Genomic DNA, 8,307 nt, shown 5'->3' on the forward strand with positions numbered 1-8,307 from the left:
CAGACCAGCCTGGGTAACATAGTGAGACCTAGTGAGACCCTGTCTCTACCAAAAAAAAAAAAAAAAAAAAAAAAAAAAAAGAAAAAGAAAAAAAAGGAAAGGAACACAGTGGAGTCATGAAGTAGCATTTTTTTGGTTGATTAATAAAGGGGATTTTTTTTTTTTTTTAATGGGAAAAGATACGTTTTCTTCCATTTTCCTCTTTTCGTTAAGGTAAATAAGTGGGAGGGGAGGTTTCCAGACAGTGTGATAGAAATGGCAGGAGATTGCACTTTTCCTGCATTGGAATCACATGAAATTCTAAATATTATATAAAGACTTGTGATTTGAGGAAATCCCTGGAAATAATCCTTGGAGGCTGAATAAGAGTAGTATTAGTACAGACGGCGGAAGGCAGCGAGGAGGACAGAAAACGTGGCTGTAGTGAGAGGAATGAAATGACTGTCTTTGTACCCGCCCTGAGCAGTGCTCCTAAGGTGAGAGCTGATGAACTGGGGATGGATTGCCTGGAGTTTTAAAGTTTTCTTTCAACATTAGGTAGCAAAATCCACGGAGTATGATTCCACTAACAATTGAGAGTTAGAGTGGAGTGAAGCTACCTAAAGGACAGAGAAAAAGCGTTTTGAGACTCAGTTCCTGACTCTTGATTGCTCTGTGACCTCTCTGCTGTCTTTATTAGATATAACTTTCTTATGAGAGGTTGCTTTAACTACCTCCCTGAGGATCTGAGACGGGAAAGCAAAGGCAGAACAGCAGACTATAAAGTCCCCTTCTTACATCTTCCACCAATGTGGCGTTTGAGTACTTCTGTGGGTTTTTAGAAATATGGGTTAGAAATTATGCTCAAGGCAATTTAAAAGTAATATTTTTATACTTGCTAGAAGTTACACTCAAGCCAATTTGAAAATAATATTTTTAGGTCTGGTATAGTGGCTCATGCCCATAATCCCAGCACTCTGGGAGGCTGAGGTAGGCAGATCACTTGAGTCAGGAGTTCGAGACCAGCCTGACAAATATGGTGAAACCTCGTCTCTAGTAAAAATGCAAAAAAAAAAAAGAAGTATATATATATATATATATATAAAAAACTTGGGCATGGTAGTGGGCGCCTGTAATCCCAGCTACTCTGGACAGCTACTCTGAAGGCTGAAGCAGGAGAATCGCTTGAACCTGGGAGGCAGAGGTTGCAGTGAGCTGAGATGGTGCCACTGCACTCCAGCCTGGGTGACAGGGTGAGACTCTGTCTCAAAAAAAAAAAAAAAAAAAAAATTATACTTCAATATTTTTATTGACACAAATGGATATTGTATAATGTCTGTTCTAGATGCAATCTGTAAGTTGGTTTTATTTGCTTTTTTCTTTTAGTACCAGGTATTAGATAACCTAAAGGTATGCACAAAGGTTTTGTCCTTGGATAATAAACATGGTGCTGGCCGCTGGGTTTATTGGTTTTCACAGTAAAATGCCAACGAAAAACAATGTAGAAAATACCCACATTATTTTACTGTGAAATTCTGTTAAAATGAATATATTGCTGTAATGGCATACCCTTACATTTTACCAAGCACTTAACATAGTCCTATAAGAATGCCCAAAAGTAGTTGTTGATATATATATATATATATATATATTTTTTTTTTTTTCAGATGAAAAAGCAGTCTCAGAGTGGTGGTGTGAGCTGCTTCAGGTCACATAGTAACTAGCCAGTGTCTTAAATGAGCCCCTGGAACATCTACACGGGGTTCTGTGATCAAAGGCCTGAGGGAGTTCTTACAGATTTTCTTTCGGTTGCTTCTCTTTTTGTTTATGAGACTATCCTTGCTACGTGCCTCCATTCTCAGTGTCAGTTTTCTTGCTGGGCCAGGCTTCTTCTATTCATAGCCTGAATGAAGTCCCAGCACCAGTTCCTGCTCTGTGTAAACCAGAGTCGTTTCTTGTCTGAGTAAAATGCTGGTGGTTTTGCATATCTTAAAGTTTTGGAAAATGTATCCAAAGAGAATAGTCTTTTGAGATTGGGCCATCAGAAACACTGATCCCAGCATCATTTAATTTAACATCCTATTGGAGAGAAGGACAAAAGACATCCATTCATATTTACAAAAGGAAATCAGAGCTAAATGTATATACTTATTTAAAAAAATCCAAAGATACTGTCTTTAAAACAATAACTCGGCTGGGCGCGGTGGCTCAGGCCTGTAATCCCAGCATTTTGGGAGGCGGAGGCGGACGGATCACGAGGTCAGGAGATCAAGACCGTCCTGGCTAACACAGTGAAACCCCGTCTCTACTAAATATACAAAAAATTAGCCGGGCATGGTGGTGGCGCCTGTAGTCCCAGCTACTCGGGAGGCTGAGGCAGGAGAATGGCGGGAACCCGGGAGGCGGAGCTTACGGTGAGCCGAGATCGCGCCACTGCACTCCAGCCTGGGTGACAGAGCGAGACTCCATCTCAAAACAAACGAACAAACAAGAAACCAATCACCCTCAGGAATATTAAAAACCATCTCGACATGCTGAGGAACCTAGAATAAGATATGCGTAGGGCTGAGAATATGAGTGATGAAAAAAAATTTCTTGACATCGTCAAATGGTGAAACCACTTATTTTAAAATAAGAAAACAATATGCTAAAAAGCATTATATTAAATCGATAATTAAAATAATATACTAAATAATTAAAGGCATTATTTAAAATAGAATAATAAACTATTTCCTCCATAAGGACAGTTAGGCGTTCTGCCTTCATTGCCTTAAGGAAGGGACAGTACAGACAGATCTGATCACAAAAGTTAAATTCTTGGCTAACCTATTTCCGCTTCTAGAATTTAGCGGTAAGTAATAGATTTTGCAGATGAGATAAAGAGTTGTTTTTCCTGCTCCTGATTTACTGAACCTAGGAAGGAAGAAAGTGAGAAGGTGAACAAGAGGCTAGATATGGTGTCGCTAACAATTGGAGGCTGACACTTGATTTTCCCCCTTTGTTGACTGCCACTGCCACCTTAAAGGAAGATAGCAACCTCAGATACGTTGGAGTCTCAGATAATTAATTGAAGGGAACTGTGCTGCTGTTTGCTGAACCTGATTTGTTCCATTGCTAGAGCCAATTGTTAAATTTTTAGGAGTTTTGCGAACTTGCTAGTATCACATTGGTAACTTGAAATCAGCCATGGTGAGAGTTTTAATCTACAGAAATGGGCAGATGCTACAAGCCAGTCCCCCCACCACATCCTGGAGAGCTGTTGTTAAACACTTACCAGCACCCCACTGATCTGTGCCTCCCTTCCCAGGTGAAGCCTGGGGAAATAGACGGACTGCTGAGGACCCAGCGACTTCTTATATTCCACATCAAGTGTAAAATTTGCAGTGTGATGCATCCAGGAAGATGGGCTTCTGTTATCCTTTTAGGGTTCCCGCTTGTCTCTTTGTACTCTGAGGAGGAGTAGAACAATTTCTTATGTATCTAAGAGCAGCACAGAGTGGGAAAGTATCTCAGGCAATACTGATAATTGACCTGAAGCCTCAGAGTGGTATGGGAGAGCAGATCAGTTTTTCTGAGCTCCTTGAAATGGGCATAGCAGTGATTCAATATGACCAAGTTTGAAGATTCCTGAGGTTGAGGCCAAATGATGTGTCAGCATCCTGTGTGGTTTAGGGTTAGGATTTTGATAAAGCAAGTGAGTCACCAACCCTGGGTGCAACATTTAATGGTGTGCCAAAAAACTCAGTATTTTATTTTATTTATTTATTTAGTTTTTTAAAATTTTATTTTTATTTCAGTAGTTTTTGGAATATAAGTGGTTTTGGTTACGTGGATAAGCTTTTTAGAGGTTATTTCTGAGATTTTAGTGCACCTGTCACCCAAGCAGCCTATAGTGTACCCGATTTGTAGTGCTTTATCCCTTATCCCCATCCCAACCATCCCCCACCCCAGTCTCCAGGGTCTGTTATATCATTCTTATGCCTTTGTGTTATCATATCTTAGCTTCCACTTACAACTCAGAATATACCGTATTTGGTTCTCCAGTCCTGAAAACTCAATATTTTAATGCCATATTTGAAATATCAAAATGAAGCAAAAGTACATTATGAATAAAATATTAATATATTAAGCAAAGACAGTATCGGTATCAATGAGTTTTTCTTCTGTCTCAGGCTGTGATTGACTACAAGGGGTACTGTTACTGATCCTTCTTCACTTGTTTTTGATCCTGCTTCACTCCTCTCATCGTGGTCTAGGGGAGGAAGTGGGCTGGATCGGGGTGGGAGACAGGGTGCCTTGAATAGCTTGCAATTTAGTTCCTGAATGGGAGTTTGAAATGGACAGACAATGTGTTGAATTTCAGAAAAGTAAAGCTCTAATTCTTGCACATGTGACTTGTGGGCTCAGATTTGAACTTCCTGCACATGAGTTGGCTGCAAGTTATTCTTGCATCTATAATGAAATAATTTATAAACTTGTTTTATATCTCTATGTGGGATTAAATATTTGGTGACTTGTTGGTAACAGCTGAAGTCAGGGGTGACTTATAGAAATCATGTTGCCATTTTCTTAGATGGTTTCAAATCTGTAGGGGTATCTGTATGTATGTATATATCTCTGTCTATATATATTCTGAACTTCATTACAGTGTGCCGTCTTTTCTAGTGCTAATATTAAAGTCATTGGTATATATAGTTCTCAAGATCCTTCCAGTGATTTATCAAAAATGACAGAAAAATATTTGACCAACAATTTCATAAATTCACCCTTGACATATTTTCTAATGTCCTGGGTAATGTCAGCTTTCATCTCATCTCCTAGCCTCTGCCATTTCCAATAAAAATGAAACAAAAATGGGCAACATTTTATCAGTCTGACTATGCACCAGAAACTTTGGAAATTGCATTACATGCATTATCTTATTTTCTATGACAGCTCTATAAGAGATGCACAATTAAAGTGTCTATTTACAGGTGAAGAAACTGTACCCTAAGATAGTCACAGGCCTGGCAAATGGCAAACTCAAACCCCTGTCTGCCTGGTTCCAAAGCTTGTTCATATACTCACTGTGCCAAACCACCAAATACAGTGTTCTTATACCTCAAGATGAGGTCCACTGATCCCCTTACCCCAAGTGGCAACAGTGTTTTCCTTTTTCTTAGGGTTAGAATATTATGTAGCATCTCTAGTTTACAGGGGCTGTATTATCTCTGTTTATTCCTAGGAACTTATTATGATGATTGATGAAGTATTAAGACTATGTTTCCTTATGAAAAATAACTATGAAAATAATGTCAACAGATAGTGCTGGTGATGGAATTGAGTAGAAAATCTAGCACAAAATGGAAAATTTGTAAAACAAATGACAGACCATGTTGATATTTGTGAATTGGATCAGTATTCTTTTGTTTGCAAATAACAGAAAACCTTCTCAAACAAGATCTTGGGAGCTGGGCTGGTGGCTTTGCGAGGGTGGACTGGGATCTGGATTTGGAGTGGAAGGAAGCACTAATGATGTGGGGATGTGACGGCCATGCGAGCCAAGACCAGAACAGGGAGTAGTCTAAAGGTTAGGGTTTCAGGGCAAGAGTGAGACTGCAGAAAGAACACAAGACAACTGTGCAATAATGGAGGTCAGTCCATTCAGGCTGTCATAACAAAATACCGTAAACCAGGGGGTTTACAGAAGCACATATTTATTTCTCATGGTTCTGGACACTGGAAAGTTCAAGATCAAGGTGCCAGCTGTGTTTGGTGAGGGCCCGCTTCTTTATTGATGGTATCTCCTCACCCTCGTCTCACATGGCAGAAGAGTAATGGGTCTCTCTAGGGCCTCTTTTATAAGGGCACGAATCCCAAAGATGGGGGCTTCACTTCCACGATCTAATCATTTCTCAAATGCTTGAGTCACCAGAAACACCAAGGCATGAGTAGAGGGCTGGAACTTTCACCCCAACACTCAACCAAAAGGAAGGGAAGAGGAGTTGAACTTGAGTTCAGTCACCAGTGGTCAGTGATTTAATCAATCATGCCTACATAGTGAAACCTTCATAACAGACCCTAATCAATGATATTAGAAGAACTTTCTAGCTGGTGTACACATTGAGGTGCTGGGACGGTGGTCGGCCTGGAGAAAGCATGTAAACTCTGTGCTCCTCAGCCCTCTATACCTCGCCCCATGGATAGGGCAAAGAGATATGTCACAGGATTACAGATGTGCAGAGTGGTTTCTGATTCCAGGTTGGAAGCTGACTTACACACTGTGCTGCTCATCTTTGATCTTCATAGGCCTATACTCTAATACTACTTTAGTAATACATATATAGGACCAGTAAGAACACTTAGCACAACCATTCTCTTCAAGTGCCATATTCTGGAGAGCTTCAATTCCAAAGCAAAAGATGTGTATCAAATTTTACAGCAAAAAAAAAAAAAAAAAAAAAAAAAAAAGGTTTTGGTAAAGGCAGGAAGATAAATCGAGAATACACATGTGGGAGGGGTTGAAAGTAGGTGTAAGACAAGAAGCCTGCACATTTTGGCGTGAGGAGGGGAAGGAACTGGTAGAGATGGTGGGTGGGTCACTGACTGAATGGCCCAGTGGTGGCATCTTCAGGTGAGGCGCATATATGAGGAGGAGAGGAGAGTTCTTCCCAAGGGGCAAGTAAAGAGAAGGTGAATAAAAGGAAGGGTACTATTCGAGAATGATGCAGTGGAGAGGAAACAGGAAAAAAAATTGAGGAAGATTTCTCCCATTTAATGAAGTACTTCAGTATGTCTAATTGGAAATATACATTATTAGTGGAAGTCTTTCAAATGAGTTCCTCATCAAAGCCCAAGGTGGTTTAAGAATTTAATCTCTGTTTTCCCTCTTTCACTCATGGATATGCTTATGTATTATTATCATGAAGTGGACCAGTTGATTCTCTAGTTGGTTTTGTTGTGACATAAAATACCTGTTTAAGTGATGTTTTTACATGATAAATATGGTACCTTATAGATTTTTGAACTCTCAGTGTTTTCTCTCATGATTATTTGCCTTCATCCTTTTTCCTTTTCCTCTCTTCAAGAAGGTGTGCTCTTCTGTGCTCATTTCCTATAGAGGAATGTGGATCTTGAAGGTTTGGTGAAATCATATTTGTTTCCATTCTTTCCCAGGCTTTCCTTTTCTAGAATGCTAAGCCTCAAAGAGAATAAAAAGCCAGAGCTGAGGATTGGAGGAGGTTAGAGCTTTTCCAGGCAGATAGAAAAATTCAGATGAATTTGTGAAATTTGTGAATAAAGGGATCTATGCCTTGCTCCCTAGGAGTAACACTGGAGAGATGAGACAATCCCATCTGCCTTTGTCGCCTGGATGAATCCTGACTTAGCTGCTGTGCTGCCTGTCTTTGAGCTTATAAGCCTATAAACTAGCAATGCTTTAGTCATTAGAGATATACATTCCGGTGTATAGGACTATTAAGAACACTTAACACAACCATTCTCCTTAAGTGTCATATTTGGGAAGAAATGACTGCATGACATGTCTAGGTACCTAGTACCTTAGACAATCATACAGATGTTCTGTACCCCAGCATGGTATGAACGTAGAATGAGTCTTAATCTCCAGTAGTCTCCCAGAAGCAGCAGAAATTGTGTTGGACCTGAAGGAGCCCTGCAGACAGGGATGAGGCATGTCTCCTTCAGAGGAGGCAATGTGTATGCCAGTTTGTGTCCCCAGGCTCGGATTACACACAGAGCCAGATGGTCTCCTTCTGATGCTTGGATACTGCAAATAGCCCCAGAACTTAAACACAACCTCAGAGGAAAGTGGCAAGGGAGCCTAAATTAACTGAGATTAAGAAAAAGAACCTCATTTTTTCCCAGTTTATATCTAGGTTGTCTCCAAGTCATTTATTGCAAATTCATTTTTTTTCAACTGATTTAAAACAACATCACATGACATACTAAAAATTATATATTTAGGTCTATATTTGGACTTTCTTTTCTATCCCAGTGAATTATTTATCTATTTTTGAACAGGCACTGTATTTTCTTAATATTGTAGCTTTGTAATATATTTTATGACTTGTAGGGCTACTTCCTCCTTGTTACTCTTCTTTTTTAGATTTTTAAAAATTATTTTTGCTTATATTTTTATAGAAACTTTAAGATTAGCTTCAGTAGTTCAAATTATTGCCAGTATTTTTACTAGAATCAATTTAAAATTATGAATTAATTAATGGAGGTTTACACTTTTATCATGTTGATTTTTCCTATCCAGAAATATGGTATGCTTTTATTATTTGTTCATACCTATTTTTATTGTTTTCCATTACTAGTGTTATATAG

The sequence above is a fragment of the Papio anubis genome, chromosome 4 (assembly GCF_008728515.1).
Source record: "Papio anubis isolate 15944 chromosome 4, Panubis1.0, whole genome shotgun sequence".
In the NCBI taxonomy this organism is placed as follows: domain Eukaryota; kingdom Metazoa; phylum Chordata; class Mammalia; order Primates; family Cercopithecidae; genus Papio; species Papio anubis.